Source organism: Artemia sp. Qi Xiang Cuo, chromosome 11 (assembly GCF_049724085.1).
Source record: "Artemia sp. Qi Xiang Cuo chromosome 11, ASM4972408v1, whole genome shotgun sequence".
Taxonomy (NCBI): domain Eukaryota; kingdom Metazoa; phylum Arthropoda; class Branchiopoda; order Anostraca; family Artemiidae; genus Artemia; species Artemia sp. Qi Xiang Cuo.
Genome location: NC_142804.1, coordinates 50,070,839 through 50,088,828, shown reverse-complemented (window position 1 = coordinate 50,088,828; position 17,990 = coordinate 50,070,839). Strand labels below are relative to the sequence as shown.

The 17,990-nt window shown below is 32.4% G+C and overlaps 1 long non-coding RNA gene across 1 annotated transcript in view; it reads right to left on the bottom strand.

The window, feature by feature from the left end:
• Window positions 1-1,098: 1,098 nt before the first annotated feature.
• LOC148947089 (uncharacterized) overlaps window positions 1,099-17,990 on the bottom strand; it is a 25,773-nt gene continuing 8,881 nt past the window's right edge. Inside the window, exon 2 of the long non-coding RNA XR_016142479.1 lies at window positions 1,099-1,203. This is a non-coding gene — a long non-coding RNA (uncharacterized LOC148947089). The remainder of the gene's footprint in view (window positions 1,204-17,990) is intronic.

Below are 17,990 nucleotides of genomic sequence, written 5' to 3'. Positions count from 1 at the left end.
GAAAAAGAGATATTATGTTCACTCCTTTTCATCTCTCTCTGTTCTTAGTATAAAAAGCATTCTAACCGACAACTGCATGCGCCGAAGAAAACACAGTTGATTTTAAAAATAAGTTGATTTCGTAATAAGTTCGGTACTGTCAGAATTGCTTGCTTTAGCAGTTCCAACCTTTTCTGCCCCAGGAATGAATCATACGCGGTTTTCAAAAAACAGTGTCATATTCATCAATCTGGCCGAAGATCCACGTTTTCTGCAAAAGTCACAGAGAGCTGAACCATACCAATTTCTATTAAGAAACTGAATCTGGAAGCAATGAAAAAAAAAAAAAAAAAAAAAACACACAAAACAAAAATGTTGCACCCGCAACACAATTATCGTGCACATGAAGGAGGCTTGTAAAAAAGTGTGCTTTAATTCCTTTGGTTTATATTGATGACGTATGTTGGTAACTCAATTACATTACTCGTTAAGCTTATGTCCAAAAGAGAAGCCTTATAACTTCACCTTTACCCGTTGTTTTACTTCTCTTTATATCAAATTTTGAGCAAGCAAAAAGAAACCTAAGATCACTGGTGGTTCTGTACAAGATTTTGGGCTAGTAAAAAAACAAATTTTCTGGTCACAACTCATTCTTACAACTAAACTGTTTTTGAGTACTTTCATAGCGATGTACTTTCAATAGACCAGGAAAAAGAATTCATTTCGTTTTTAAAAGTGTTTACGAATTTCCTGTTGCTGCAGCAACTGGCAATTCATGTCAGTACCAAACCGATTGAGGACCAGCTACAGAGACTCCTCTTTCACCCCATTCTACTCTTTAATCCTTTGATCCCCTCCTTGAAGCTTTTACTTCCTTTAAACCTTATCTTTTGACTTCTTCACGCTCTAATTCACAAATATTCCCAGGTGACCCGCAAAATTGCACAATTTTTGGTGTCCTATCAAGCAGGATGCTCTGCTCGATTCCATAGTCCCATCATTAAAAAAATTAACTTAGCCTATAGGCTACGTATATGTGAAGTGAGTGATAATTTTTTCTTTTTAATTGTTTTATGCAACATCAAAACATAGCTTCAAAAAGGGCTTTACTCCAGTTCTTAAAATTAATCACACACTTACGGTGTGGGATCACCAGGAAACACGAACTCAAGAACTTCTCGTCCTCCACCACTGGCATTTGCAGTAACTGGTGTAGCTGGATGTCTGAAATAAATAACAAAAAGAATTACTGACGGAAAAAACATAGTTATATTGATCAGAAAGTCCAACTATTTATGAAAAAAGCCTGTAATCATCACAAAAACCAGTTGCATTTAAGTCGGTCCTCATATCTAAAGGAAAAAAAAAATGAAAAATATATCTCGCTTTATACGTATAAAGTTGTGTGCGTATACATGTGCTTTACACTCTCAAGCTAATAAAATCAAATTATGGACTTTGAACATGTACCATAAAAAAATTAGGCTGCTTATTTTTTTGTGAACAAACCAGAAAGGAAAAGTTCGTAAAAACTCGTGTCCAAAATAATGTGGTCCATATGAGTTTGTTTGTTCACTAATACCGTTTATTTTTCTAGGTAAAGAGCCCACTGAACTGGCTCTTTTGTCTAGTAGATAAATATTAAAGAAAACATAGTGAAAACATATAGTATAAGTAAATAAACATATTGACCAAATCCGAAGTTCTGTCGAAGTTAGACAAGTAAGGTGGAAGGACTAATAACCACACTGGGTCATCAAATATATAAACATTATTTAATACCCATATCCTCAAGTTTTGTAGGTTGGAGAAGAGGGCTTGATGACTTACATTGCTCGACTCTACTCATAATTAATTAAAAAAACTTTTTCCGCAAAATGAGCTTTTGAAAGAAAAGTAAAGAATTCCATTAAACCAAAAGTGAGCAAAAATAAAATCAAATATTCTACCAAGCGTGAAACTACCACAAATCAGCATCGATAAATAAATGATACCTAAAACGAACAGAAATTACAATAAATAACCGAGTCAAACTCAAAACGAGCAGAAATTAACATGAGTTGGGCTCAAAACCCCTATGCCTTCCCAAGGCAAGAACATTATTTGCACTTTACTGAAAAAATACAAATGATTTTACTTATATAACTAATAAATCAAATAATATTAATATTTTGATTACTAAATATCAGTATATGAACTAAAATGACAATGGAGATTCAGTCGTATTTTTTTCAGTAAAGTGCAAGTTATGTTCTGGCCTTGGGAAGGTATAGGGGTTTTGAGCCCTACTCATGTTAATTTCCGCTCGTTTTGAGTTTGACTTTGTTATGTATTGTAATTTCTGTTTGTTTTGGGTTTCATTTATTTATCGATGCTGATTTGTGGTAGTTTCACGCTTGGTAGATTATTTGATTTTGTTTTTACTCATTTTTGGTTTAATGCAGTACTTTACTTTTCTTTCAAAAACTTATTTTGTGGAAAAAGATTTTTTTAATTAATTTCTATTCGTTTTATATTGACACAGTCTTTTCAGGGAAGAAGAAATTAATACTTTAAACCTTTTCGGTTTTTTAAGACTTTATAGTTTGGCCTACTATTTGTATGCTGGGGAAAACTTTTCAGCCTTTTTTAACAACATACACCCTTTTAAAAATCCGGACACAGATAGTAATGTTTAATTTAGTTTCATACCTCCTTTAGTTGACCTGGAATAGAAAACTTGATACCATTCACAAAAAAATATGTTTACTTTCTCTGATAGCTTGGATACACTTACGCTATTTTGATTTGGTTAAATTTTAAGGGCAGAAGTAGCCCCGAAAGTTTGAACATAATACCCTAATTTGTTCTTGGGATACTGTTGAGATGCCTTATTGGGAATTAGCATTAACACAGTGCATTTTGATTTAATCTCAAGGTAAAATTTAGTTTTTAAAAATAATGGGCAAATGGGAAAATGGGCGTGAGAGGGGGACTAGTTGCCCTCCAATCACTTTCAACTATTAAAAAGGGCATTAGCCCTTTCTATGTTCAATCGAATGAGCCCTTTTCGAAGTTCCTAAGACAACTCCTTCGATACGAAGTGCCCTGGTCTAAACAAAAAAGATGAAAAAATAATAATACATTGTACCCACATCGATCTTTACTATAAAAATATCAAGCCTTAAAATCATTTTCGAGTATTAAAATGGTTACTAGCCCTTTCAATTTCCAATCGAATGAGCCCTTTTTGAGTTTCTACGACAACGCTTTCTATAAACACCTTATATGCCCCCAGGGCATAAAATACAACCCTTTCACTGAGGGATGTTAGGGGGTTGTTATCCTCAAAAACCTAATTTCCAGAAATTTGAACTACGTTAAGCAAAATAGCTATCTAAAAATTTTGATTGGATGTGTTTGGGGAAAGGATGGGCGTGAGAGGCACGTTAGGTGCTTTCCAATCACTTTCAACTATTAAAAAAGGCACTAACCCTTTCATTTTCAATCGAATGAGCCCTTTTTGAGTTTCTACGAAAACGCTTTCAATAAAAACCTCATATACCCCCAGGGCATAACTTAAAACCCCTGCCCTGAGGGCTGGGGGGGGGGGTTGTCATCCTCAAAGACCCAATTTCCGGAACTTTCAACTACGTTGAAGAAAATTGCTATCTGAAAATTTTGATTGGATATTTGGAGAAATGGTGGGCGTGAGAGGGGGTTAGTTGCCCTCCAATCACTTCCGACTAATAAAAAGGGCACTAGCCCTTTCAATTCCCAATCGAGTAGATACCTATTTAAAGGTCCCAGGACTCACCCCTGCTGCCATCTACAATTTAGTCTAACTCCGTACCCACACCAAATATGGGCATAGAGTCCCTAGGGAGAACACCTGTGCTATCAGTCCCAATCCCACACCAAATATGGGCATGGAATCCCCAGGGAGAATGATTGCATAATCGAAGTGGGTCAATGACTCTTTTTCCCAGGTCGATTTATTTGTTGTTTTTTGGCCAAGTGCACGCTCGGGGCGAATGTTAAGATCCAGGAATGATTGATTAAATTTGTCACGAAGTGTTTCCGGGGAAGTTTCTTAATGTCTTTGATGTATTTCCAAAGAGAATTGTTTCCGAGCGAATGTTTATTAATGTCTTTGGAGTTCTTCCATGAAAATTGTTTCCGGGCGAATGTTTTGATCTTAGAGATGAAGTGATTAGCGCGGGAAAGTGTTTCTTAGTAATTTCAAAATGTGACAGCGCAGGGATGCCAAAAACAAAAGGAACAAGCAGAAATTACGTTTAGGGGTTATTTGGGTGAAACCGTTTTAGACACTTTAGGGAATTATTTCGGCGAAACAGTTAGAGACATTTTAAAATATGATTTTAGAAGATGTTTTAGAAGAGGATTAGAGGGTGAAACTCTGTGGTCGTTATAATACGCAAGTTCCATTTGAACAGTGTCGTGAGGTCCCCTACCCCAACCCAAAAGGGCTCTGATCCCCCTACCCAAACCCCAAAGGAAGCCCCCGGTCCCCAAAGGGCCTCCGGGCTCCCAAAGGGCCCCCGGCCCCCCAAATACTCCCGAGTCCCTATTTTTAATACTTTTTAAGGGGTTATTATATCTTTTCAGAAAAAGTTATTTTATTAATGTCCATCCTAAACCTATTTTACAAGTTGAAGTACCCATCCTTTTCACCCACAACTTTACTATACTGCTTTTTTGAATACTCAAGCACCCAGCAATATTTTTCAAAGATGTTTCAGAACAAGCTCTTTTCATAATGTATTTCCTAAACCCATTTTGCAAATTGAACAATCCCATCTCTTTCACAGACAACTTTACATTACAGCTTTTTGAATGATCCAATACAGAGGACTACTTTTCAAAGGGCATTTCAGAACCAGTTCTTTTCTTAATGTCCTTCCTAAACCCATTTTACAAGTTGAAGTACTCATTCTTTTCACACACAACTTTACTTTACAGCTTTTTGAATGCCCAACACCAAGCAATACTTTTCAAAAGGCATTTCAGAACCAGTTATTTTCTTAATGTCCTTCCTAAACCCATTTTACAAGCTGAAGTACCCATCCTTTTCACCCACAACTTTACTTTACAGCTTTTTAAATGCTCCAACACCAAGCAATACTTTTCAAAGGCATTTCAGAATAAGTTATTTTCTTTATGTCATTCCTAAACCCATTTTACAAATTGAAGTACCCATCCTTTTCACCCAAAACTTTACTTTACAGCTTTTTGAATGCTCCAACACCAAGCAATACTTTTCAAAGGGCATTTCAGAACAAGATCTTTTCATAATGTCCATCCTAAACCCATTTTACAAGTTGAAGCTCCCATCCTTTTCACCCAAAACTTTACTTCACAGCTTTTTGAATGCCCCAACACCAAGCAATACTTTTCAAAGGCATTTCAGAACAAGTTCTTTTCTTAGTGACCGTCCTAAACCCATTTTTACAAATTGAAGTACCCTTCCTTTTCACCCCCAACTTAGTTATAGGTAAGAGTTTGAAGTTTTACCTTAGAGACTTAGCTTAGAGTTTTAGTTTGGTTTAGTTTTAGTTAAAAGTTTAGAGTTTTCAGCTTAGGAGTCTTAGCTTAGAGTTTTTGTTAGAGTTCTAGTTTAGTTTAGTTTTAGTTAAGAGTTTAGAGTTTTTAGCTTAGAGTCTTAGATTAGATTTTTATTAAGAGTTATATTTTAGTTTAGTTTAGTTAAAGTTAATAATTTAGATTTTTATCTTAGATTCATAGCTTAAAATTTTACTTAAAGTTGTAGTTTGGTTAAGTTTTAGTTAAGAGTTTTGAGTTTTAGCTCAGAGTCTTAGCTTAGAGTTTTTGTTAGAGTTCTAGTTTAGTTTAGTTTTAGTTATGAGTTTAGAATTTTACCTTAGAGTCTTAGCTTAGAGTTTTAGTTAGAGTTGAAGTTTAGTTTAGTTACAGTTAGGAATTTAGAGTTTTAGCTTAGAGTCATAGCTTAGAGTTTTACTTAAAGTTTTAGTTTGACTAAATTTTAGTTAAGAGTTTCGAGGTTTAGCTTAGACTCTTAGCTTAAAGTTTGTTTGTTAGAGTTCTAGTTTAGTTTAATATTAGTTAAGGGTTTGATTTTTTACATTATAGTTTTAGTTAGAGTTCTCTTTTACTATACTTTTAGTTTAGGTCTTGGAGTTTTACCCCGGAGTCACAGTATAGATTTTTTGTCAGATTTCTATTTTAGTTTAGTTTATTTTATTAATTTGGAGTCTTAGAATATAGTCTTAGTTATAGTTATAGTTTATTCTAATTTTCGTTAAAAATTTGATTTTTTACATTTGAGTTTAAGTGAAAGTTCTCGTTTAGTTTAGTTTTAGATAAGAGTTTAGAGTTTTAACTTAGAGTCTTAGCTTAGAGTTTTTATTAGAGTTCTATTTTGGTTTATTTTTAGTTGTCAGTTTATAGCTTTTAGATTAGATTCTTATATTATAGTTTATGTTGAAGTTATATTTTAGTTTATTTTTATTTAATAGTTTAGAGTTTTAGCTTAGAGTCTTAGCTTAGAGTTTTTGTTAGAGTTGAAGTTTAGTTTAGTAATAGTTAAGAGTTTAGAGTTTTAGCTTAGAGTCTTAGATTAGAGTTTTTTGTTAGAGTTCTAGTTTAGTTTAAATATAGTTAAGAGTTTGGAGTTTTACCTTAGAGTCTTAGCTTAGAATTTTTGTTAGAGGTCTAGTTTAGTTTAGTTTTAGTTAAGAGTTTAGTGTTTTACCTTAGAGTCTTAGCTTAGAGTTTTAGTTATAGTTATAGTTTAGTTTAGTTTTAGTTAATAGTTTAGAATTTTAGCTTAGAGTCATAGCTTAGAGTTTTTGTTAGAGTTCTAGTTTATTTTAGTTTTAGTTAAGAGTTTAGAGTTTTTAGCTTAGAGTCTTAGCTTAGAGTTTTTGTTGAAGTTCTAGTTTAGTTTGGTTTTAGTTAATAGTTTAGAGTTTTACCTTTGAGACTTATCTTAGAGTTTTAATTAGAATATTAGTTTATTTTAGTTATATTTAAGATTTTAGTATCTTAGTATAGAATCTTATATGCTAGTTTTTGTTTGAGTTCTAGTTTAGTTTTAGTTTAGATTTGGTGTTTTACCCTTGAATCGTAGTTTAGTTTTTGTCGAAGTTCTCGTTTATTTTAGTAATATTTAAGAGTTTAGAGTTTTAGCCTATAGTCATATCTTAGAATTTTAGTTAAAGTTCTAGTTTCGTTTTGTTTTAGTTAAAAGTTTAGAGTTATAGCTTACAGTCTTAGCTTAGAGTTTTTGTTAGAGTTCTAGTTTATTTTAGTTTTAGTTAAGAGTTTATAGTTTTTAGCTTAGAGTTTTAGCTTAGAGTTTTTGTTGAAGTTCTAGTTTAGTTTACTAATAGTTAATATTTTAGAGTTTTAGCTTATAGTTTTAGCTTAGAGTTTTTGTTGAAGTTTTAGTTTAGTTAACTTTTAGTAAAGCGTTTAGAGTTTTAGATTAGATATTTATATTAGAGTTTTTGATTGATTTATAGTTTAGCTTAAATATATATAATCGTTTAGAGTTTTTTAGCTTAGAGTCTTAGCTTAGATTTTTTGTTGAAGTTCTAGTTTAGTTTAGTTTTAGTTTAGAGTTTTATCTTAGACTTAGATTTTTAATTAGAGTTCTGGTTTAGTTTAGTTTTAGTTAAGAGTTTAGAGTTTTTAGCTTAGAGTTAGAGTCGCCGGCTGCCGGCGTGAGCTGGCTAATGATAAGCTAACCTAATCTAACCTAACTTAAACGTGGAGAAACCTAACCTCTAACTTAACCTAATCTAACCTATGGTTTTGGTATTTCTATGCAATATTGTGTAATTTTGTGGTTATGCTAGTTTAGACTAAACTTCAACTCTAACTACATCTCTATGCTAAGATTCTAGGCTAAACCTCTAAGCTATCACCCTTAAGTAAAACTAAAATAAACAATAAATCTAACTAAAACTCTAAGCTACAACTCTAAGCTAAAACTATAAACTCTTAACTATAACTAAACTAAACGAAACTTCAACTCTAACTAAAACCCTAAGCTAAAACTTTAAGGTAAAACTCTAAACTCTTAACTAAAACTAAACTAAACTAGAACTCTAAAAATAACTCCAAGCTAAGAATCTAAGGTAAAACTCTTAACTCTTAACTATAACTAAACTATACTATAACTCTAAGTAAAACTCTAAGCTATGACTTAAAGCTAAATCTCTAAGCTATTAACTATTACTTAACTAAACTTTAACTCTACGTAGAACTCTAAGCTATGACTCTAAGGTTGAACACTTAACTAAACTAAACTTGAACTTCAACAAAAACTCTAAGCAAAGACTCTAAGATAAAACTCTAAACTCTTAACTAAAACTAAACTAAACTAGAACTCTAAGTAAAACTCTAAGCTAAGACTCTAAGCTAAAAACTCTAAATTCTTAACTATGACTAAACTAAACTTCAACTTCAACAAAAACTCTAATCTAAGACTCTATGATAAAACTCTAAACTCTTAACTTAACTAACCTACAACTCTGGCAAAAACTCTAAACTACGACTATAATCTATAAAACTATATTATAGAATGATAAAACAATAAACTTCAACTTCAGCGAAGTCTACAGCCTCAAATTATAAGATAAAACTCTTGAATTAGCTAAACTAAAGATCCGGCAATTACTCTAAAATATTACTTAACTCTAAAAACTCCGATCTCGTAATTATAACTAAACTAAACTTCAACTTCAACAAAAACTATAAGCTATGACTCTATGATAAAACTCTAAACTCTTAAATAAACTAAACTAGAACTCTAACAAAAATTCTAAGCTATGACTCTAAGCTAAAAACTCTAAATTCTTAACTATAACTAAACTAAACTTCAACTCTAACTATAACTCTAAGCTAAGACTCTAAGCTAAAAACTCTAAGCTCTTAACTAAAACTAAACTAGAACTCTAACAAAAACTCTAAGCTAAGACTCTAAGCTAAAAACTCTAAACTCTTAACTAAAACTAAACTAAACTAGAAATTCAACAAAACTCTAAGCTAAGACTCTAAGCTAAAAACCCTAAACTCTAAACTCTTAACTAAAACTAAACTAAACTAGAACTCTAACAAAAACTCTAAGCTAAGACTCTAAGCTAAAATTCTAAACTCTTAACTAAAATTAAACAAAACTAGAATTCAAACTAAAAGTCTAAGCTAAGGATCTAATGTAAAACATCAGACTTTTAATAAAAATTAAACTAAACTAGAACTCTAACAAAAACTCCAAGCTACGACTTTAAGCTAAAAAACTCTACACTCTTAACTAAAACTAAACTAAAATAAAACTCAAAGCTAAGTCTCAAAGGTAAAACTCCAAACGCTTAACTATATCTAAACTAAACTAAAACTCTAACAAAAACTCTAAGCTAAGACTCTAAGCTAAAACTCTAAACTCTTAACTATTAGTAAACTAAACTTCAACTCTAACAAAAACTCTAAGGTAAAACACAAAACTCTTAACAAAAAGTAAACTAAACTAGAACTCTAACTGAAATTAAAAGGTAAAACATCAAATTCTTAACTAAAATTAAACTAAACTAGAACTCTAACAAAAACTCTAAGCTAAGACTCTAAGGTAAAACTCTAAACTCTTACCTAAAACTAAACTAAACTAAACTAGAACTCTAACAAAAACTCTAAGCTATGACTCAGCTAAAACTCGAAACTCTTAACTAAAACTTAACCAAACATTAACTTTAAGTAAAACTCTAAGCTATGACTCTAAGCTAAAACTCTAACTTCTTAACTGTAACTAAACTAAACTTTAACTCTAACTAAAACTCTAAGCTAAGACTCTATGGTAAAACTCTAAACTCTTAACTAAGACTAAATTAAACTAGAACTCTAAATAAAACTATGCTAAGACTCTAAGCTAAAAACTCTAAACTCTTAACTAAAACTAAACTAAACCAGAACTCTAATTAAAACTCTAAGTCTAAGCTAAAACTCTAAACTAAAACTAAACTAAACTAGAACTTCAACAAAAACTCTAAACTAAGACTCTAAGCTAAAAACACTAAACTTTTAGCTAAAACTAAACTAAACTAGAACTCTAACAAAAACTCTAAGCTAAGACTCCAAGTTAAAACTCTAAACTCTTAAGTAAAGCTAAACTAAACTAAAACTCTAAGCTAAGTCTCTAAGGTAAAACACAAAACTCTGAACTGTAACTAAACTTAACTACGACTCTAACAAAAACTCTAAGCTAAGACTATAAGCTAAAACTCTAAGCTCTGAACTAAAACTAAACTAAACTAGAACTCTAACAAAAACTCTAAGCTGCGACTAAGCTAAAACTCTAAACTCTTAACTAAAACTAAACTAAACTAGAACTCTAATTAAAACTCCAAGTCTAAGCTAAAAATCTAAACTAAACTAGAAATTCAAAAAAAAACTTTAAACTAAAACTCTAATCTTAAAATACTAAACTCTTAACTAAAACTAAACTAAACTAGAACTCTAAAAAAATCTCTAAGATAAGACTCTAAGCTAAAACTCTAAACTTTTAACTAAAACTAAACTAAACTAAAACTCTAAGATAAGTCTCTAAGGTAAAACACCAAACTCTTAACTATAACTAAACTAAACTAGAACTCTAACAAAAACTCTAAGCTAAGACTCTAAGCTAAAACTCTACACTCTTAACTATTACTAAACTAAACTAGAACTCTAACACAAACTATAAGCTAAGATTCTAAGCTAAAACTCTAAACTCTTAACTAAAACTAAACTAAACTAGAACTCTAACAAAAACTCTAAGCTAAGACTCTATGCTAAAAACCCAAGACTCTTAACTATAAATAAACTAAACTAGAACTCTAACACAAACTATAAGCTAACATTCTAAGCTAAAACTCTAAACTCTTAACTAAAACTAAACTGAACTAGAACTCTAACTAAAACTCTAAGCTATGACTCTAAGGTAAAACTCTAAACTCTTAACTATAACTTTAGTAAACTATAACTTTATCTAAAACTCTAAGTTATGACTCTAAGCTAAAACTCTAAATTCTTAACTAAAACTAAACTAAACTACAACTAGAACAAAAACTCTAAGGTAAGACTCTAAGCTGAAATTCGAAATTCTTAACTAAAACTTAACCAAACTAAAACTTTAAGTAAAACTCTAAGATATGACTATAAGATAAAACTCTAAATTCTTAACTTTAAACAAACTAAACTTCAACTCTAACTAAAACTTTATTCTAAGTATCTAATGTAAAAACTCTTTAATAATAACTAAAACTAAACTAAAATAGTAATCTAAACTAAAACTCAATTCTATGACACTAATATACAAGCTCTAAACTATAAGCTAAAGCTAAAATATACTATAACTAAAGCAACAACTCTAAACTAAGACACTAATCTAAGACTCTATAATCTTAAAAAAAACCAAACTAATCTTCAACTCTAAGCTAAGACTCTAAGCTTAAACTCTAAACTATTAACTAAAACTTAATTAAACTTGAACTTCAACAAAAACTCTAAGCTAAGACTCTAAGCTAAAACTCTAAACTCTTAACTATTACTAAACTAAACTAGAACTTAAACAAAAACTCTAAGCTAAGACTCTAAGCTAAAATTCTAAACTCTTAACGAAAACTAAAATAAACTAGAACTCTAACAAAAACTCTAACCTAAGACTCTAAGCTAAAATTCTAAATTCTTAACTAAAACTAAACTAAACTAGAACTCAAACTAAAACTCTAAGCTAAGACTCTAAGCTAAAACTCTAAACTCTTAACTATTACTAAACTAAACTTCAACTCTAACAAAAACTCTAAGCTAAGACTCTAATGTAAAAACTATAAACTATTATATATAACCTAACCACAAAAGAGCCTCAACAAAAGATATATACTAAGAATATTATCTAAAAAATATAAGAAATTAACTAAAACTAAACTAAACTAGGAAAACATATTAAACACCTTTTTGAGACTCTATGCTAAAATTCTACACAATGACATAAAACTAAACTAAACTAATAAAAAAGCGAGAACTCTAAGCTAAGACTCTTGGCTAAAACATCAAACTCAAAACTAAAACTAAACTAAACTAGAACAATGACTAAAACTCTCAGCCATGACACTAAGCTAAAACCCTAAACTCTTAACTATATCTAAAATGAACTAGAAATATGACAAAAGAATACATGATAAGACTATTTTAAAAAACACACAACTCTTTACTTTTACTAAACTAAACTAAGAGTCTCACAAAAACTCAAAGATTAGACTATATACTAAAACTCTAAACACAAGCAAAAAACTAAACTAAACTAGCGTGTCAACATAAAAACAGAGCTGTGACTCTCGGCTAAAAACTCCCGGCACTTAACTAAAAATAAACATAAATAAATATTTTACAAAAACTATAATCTAAGACTCTAAGCTAAAATTCTAAATTATTAAATATATATAAACTGACATAGAGATCTATAAAACATCTTAAGCTAAGACTCCATGGTAAAACACCAAATTATAAGCTATAAATAAATTAAACGAGAACTATAACAACAACTCAAAGGTAAAACATCCGATTCTTAACTAAAATTGAACTCAACTAGAATTCTAATAAAAAAATTCTAAGCTAAGACTCTAAGCTAAAAATCTAAACTCTTAACTATTACTAAAATAAACTTCAACTCTAACAAAAACTCTAATCTAGGACTCTAAGATAAAACTAAACTCTTAACTAAAACTAAAATAATTTAGAGTTTCAAAAAAAACTATAAGATAATACTAATATAAAAGCACTAAACTATGAACTAAAACTAAGATAAACTAGAACTCTAACTAAAACTCTAAGCTAAAAACTCTAAACTATTAACTAAAACTATATTAAACTAGAACTCTAGCTAAAACTCAAAGGTAAAAAATCAAATTCTTAAGTAAAATTGAACTGAACTAGAACTCTAACAAAAAGTTTAATCTAAGACTCTAAGGTAAAACTTGAAACTCTTAACTAAAACTTAGTCAAACTAAAATTTTAAGTAAAACTCTAAGCTATGACTCTAAGCTATAACTCTAAATTCTTAACTATAACTAAACTAAACTTCAACTCTAACTAAAACTCTAAGCTAAGACTCTAAGGTAAAACTCTAAATTCTTAACTAAAACTAAACTAAACTAGAACTCTAACAAAAACTCTAAGCTAAGACTCTAAGCTAAAACTCTAAACTCTTAACTAAAACTTAACCAAACTACAACTTTAAGTAAAACTCTAAGTTAAGACTCTAAGCTAAAAACTAAACTCTTAACTAAAACTAAACTAAACTAGAACTCTAACAAAAACTCTAAGCTAAAACTCTAAGGTAAAAAACTCTAAACTTTTAACTAAAACTAAACCAAACTAAAACTCTAAGCTAAGTCTCTAAGGTAAAACTTCAAAGTTTTACCTATAACTAAGTTGTGGGTGAAAAGGATGGGGACTTCAATTTGTAAAATGGGTTTAGGATGGACATTATGAAAAGAACTTGTTCTGAAATGCCCTTTGAAAAGTATTGCTTTCTGTTGGGGCGTTCAAAAAGTTGTAAATCAAAGTTGTGGGTGAAAAGGATGCGAACTTCAACTTGTAAAATGGGTTTAGGATGGACATTATGAAAAGAATTTGTTCTGAAATGCCCTTTGAAAAGTATTGCTTGGTGTTGGAGCATTCAAGAAGCTCTAAATTAAAGTGGTGGGTGAAAAGAATGGGTACTTCAACTTGTAAAATGGGTTTAGGAATGACATAAAGAAAATAAATTGTTCTCAAATGCCTTTGAAAAGTATTGCTTGGTGTTGGAGCATTCAAAAAGTTGTAAAGTAAAGTTGTGTGTGAAAAGGGTGGGTACTTCAATTTGTAAAATGGGTTTAGGAGGGACATTGAGAAAAGAACTGGTTCTGAAATGCCTTTGAAAAGTATTGCTTGGTGTTGGAGCATTCAAAAAAGCAGTATAGTAAAGTTGTGGGTGAAAAGGATGGGTACTTCAACTTGTAAAATGGCTTTAGGATGGACATTAAGAAAATAACTTGTTCTGATAAGATATAATAAAGCCTTAAAAAAGTATTAAAAATGGGGGCTCAGGGGCCTTTGGGGGTCCGGGGGCCCTTTGGGAGCTTTGGGGACTGGGGGCTTCCTTCGGGGTGGGGGTAGGGGGATCGGAGCCCTTTGGGGTTGGAGTAGGGGACCTCACGACACTGTTCAAATGGAACTTGTGTATTATAACGACATCAGAGTTTCACCCTCAAATACTCTTCTAAAACATCTTCTAAAATTATCTTTTAAAAGTTTCTAACTGTTTCGTCGAAATAATTCCCTAAAATGTCTAAAACGGTTTCACCAAAATAACCCCTAAACGTAATTTCTGCGTGTTCCTTTTGTTTTTGGCATCCCTGCGCTGTCACATTTGAAATTACTAAGAAACCTTTTCCCGTGCTAATCACTTCATCTCTAAGATCAAAATATTCGCCCGGAAACAATTTTCATGGAAGAACTCCAAAGACATTAATAAACATTCGCTCGGAAACAATTCTCTTTGGAAATACATCAAAGACATTAATAAACTTCCCCGGAAACATTTCGTGACAAATCAATCAATCATTCCTGGACTCTTAACATTCGCCCCGAGCGTGCACTTGCCCAAAACAACAACAACAAATAAATCGACCTGGGAAAAAAGAGGGCATTGACCCACTTCAATTATGCAATCATTCTCCCTGGGGATTCCATGCCCATATTTGGTGTGGGATTGGGACTGACAGCACAGGTGTTCTCCCTAGGGACTCTATGCCCATATTTGGTGTGGGTACGGAGTTAGACTAAATTGTAGATGGCAGCAGGGGTGAGTCCTGGTACCTTTAGATAGGTATCTACTCAATCGAATGAGTCCTTTTCAAAGTTTTTACGATAACGCGTTCTACAAAACCGTATATGCCCCAGGGCATAATTTACACCCCTTGACCTTAGGGTTGTGAGGGAGTTGTCATCCTCAAAAACATAATTTCCGGACCTTTCAACTACGTTGAACAGTATTGACCTCTAAAAATTTTGGTCGGATGTATTTGGGGAAATGGTGGGCGTGAAAGGGGGGTTACTTGCAATCCAATCACTTTCGACTGTTAAAATGGGCACTAGCCGTTTCAATTTCCAATCAAATGATGCATAAGTTAAAGCCCCGACCCTGAGGGCTCTGGGGGGGGGGGAGATGAGATGAGATAGGTTTTATTTTCAACTAATAATTACATCATACTTAACTGGCACTTACCACATTTTTTAAATATCACTATCAACCAACGTAGAAATGGTAAGATCCATCCTCTTAGATATAATTTCTGGGCTTTTCAACTACTTTGAACAAAATAGCTATCTCAAAATTTTGATTGGATGTGTTTGGATAAATGGTGGGCGTGGAAGGGGTGTTAGTTGCCTTACAAACAGTTTTGAATATTAAAAAGTGCACTAGCCATTTGAATTTCCAATCAAATGAGCCCTTTTTGAAGTTCCTATGACAACACTTTCTATAAAAAAAAACTTATATGCCCCCAGGGCATAACTTACAACCCTTGCCCTGAGGACTTTGGAGGAGAGGGGGGTGGTTGGTTATCCTCGTGTACCTAATTTCCAGAACGTCCAACTACGTTGAACAAAATAGCTATCTCAAAATTTTGATTGGATGTGTTTGAGGAAAAGATGGGCGTGAGAGGGGGGAGGGGTTAGTTGCCCTCCACTCACTTTCGCATGATAAAAAGGGCACTAGTCCTATGAATTTTCAATCGAATGAGCCTTTTTTGAAATTTCCACGACAAAGCTTTCTATAAAAACCATATATGCCCCCAGGGCATAACTTACAACCCTTGCTCTGAGGGTGTTGGGGGAGGGGGAGTGTCCTCCCCAAAATCATAATTTCTATCTGGAAATCAACTACGCTGAACAAAATGGCTATCTCAAAATTTTGATTGGATGTGTTTGGGGAGATGGTGGGCGTGGAAGGGGTGTTACTTGCATTCAAATCACTTTCGACTATTAAAAAGGGCGCAAGCCACTCCAATTTCCAATCGAATCAGCCGTTTTCGAAGTTTCCGTGACAACTCCTTCGATACGAAGTGCCGTTGTCTAAGACTAGGAAACCAAAAAAAAAAAAAATACATTGTGCCAGCATCAGTAGAGAGGGGTCATGAGCCCCCATCCCTCACCCCTGCTGCCACCTACAACTTTTTTTAACACCATATATTGGCACGAGAACCACGTGGTTTATGGTTTTTGTCAATGAGAATTTGAAAAAACAGGAATTTTGTCAATTATATGTATGTTTTCATGGATGGTTATGTGTGTTGGTCGATTTATTTGATGTTTTTCATGGATGTTTAATTGTTTTTGTCAGTGAGAATTTGAAAAACAGGAACTTTGTCACATTTATGGATGTCAACAGCAATTCATGTCTGTTTTATGGTTTTTGTCAGTGAGAATGAAAAAACAGGAATTTTCTCACTTGGATTTACATAATCGCTAGGGGAAATTATTGATCCACGAAGGGGAAATTAAGAAACAAACATGGCTTCATTGTTGTTTGGCTAGCCTAACCTGAGAAATTGATTTACATAATCGCTAGGGGAAATTATTGATCCACGAAGGGGGAATTAAGAAACAAACATGGCTTCATTGTTGTTTGGCTAGCTTAACCTGAGAAATTGATTTACATAATCGCTAGGGGAAATTATTGATTCACGAGTGGTGGAATCAAGAAACATTAAGGTTTCTTTAATCTTAGGTCTGAGGGATTTATTTATTATTGTTGTTTTGGACAAGTGCATGCAAGGGGTGAATGTCAAGGTGTCCTGGAACAGGAAACAGTTAGATCACGTGTTTCCTTCTCAGCCAATCAACGAGTCGGATACATCCCCCTTCTCAGCCAATCAGAGACATGCTTACATATGATTTCCCCGTTACATAACAATTCACCCATGAGATTTCATATATAACGGGTATGCAACGTGATTAAATTATCAGAAAGTATTTTGACGTTGTGTAAACAACAATGGATAAATTTGATGAAGTTGAAGCCTTGGCAACCACAATTAGCAATTTACTTTCTTTTTTCATTTTTTATTTTAAAAATAAAATTGTTTTCCATGGTTCCCATATACTATCTTCGGTTAACACCCCCCCCCTCTCAACACGCCCCTATAAGATGTTACAACTAGATAAACATTGTAAAAAAAGATCTTTTTTCGTTATGTAAACACCATCCGTACATACCCCACTGTTTACGTCCATAATTCTTTTTTCTATAAAGTACGTATCTTATCTAAAATAAACTGTCAAATTTCTGTCATTCCCTTAATATACATTCCTCTATTGCTTTGAATTACAGATTTCTCGAAATGATTTAATTATCTGATAACTTCTGACACCCCCTTTAAAGGACATCCTGCTTTGCTAAATCATTAGGAATTTTGATAGCAAAAAAGCTTCATCTGAAAAAAATGATACTTTGTCCAGTTAAATTAAAAGCAGTTTCGCATGAAAAGAGACTGTCAAGTCTAACACATCCATTGTAATGTGAAAAAAACAAGTTTCTTCACGTGAAAATCACGGTGAAGTGTGTTTAAGAAAAAGAGATAGTGATATAGTATTCATAATGTTAAGATCATTTTTACCCGCTAGTGCGGGGTTGTGTGAGGTGGTTTATGTACAGTTCTTTTTCTCAGCTAGTTGGCAATTGGGGGTTAGGGGAAGGGGTCTGTTTTTTTCCTGGCGCGTTTTATCAAGCTATCCCATCGGACGGCCATAGCAAGGGACCTTTCGCCGTAATTATACGTTATCCGATACAAAAAGGATTATATGTTTTGATTTAAATTAATTTAGTTTACTATTATTTGTCATGTTAATAAAACTTTTACAATATATTTCTGGGTTGGGGGAGGGGATATTTTTCAAGTACTTTTCTCAGTGATCTTTTCCGTGGGGGTAATTTCCGTGGTCTGTTTTTT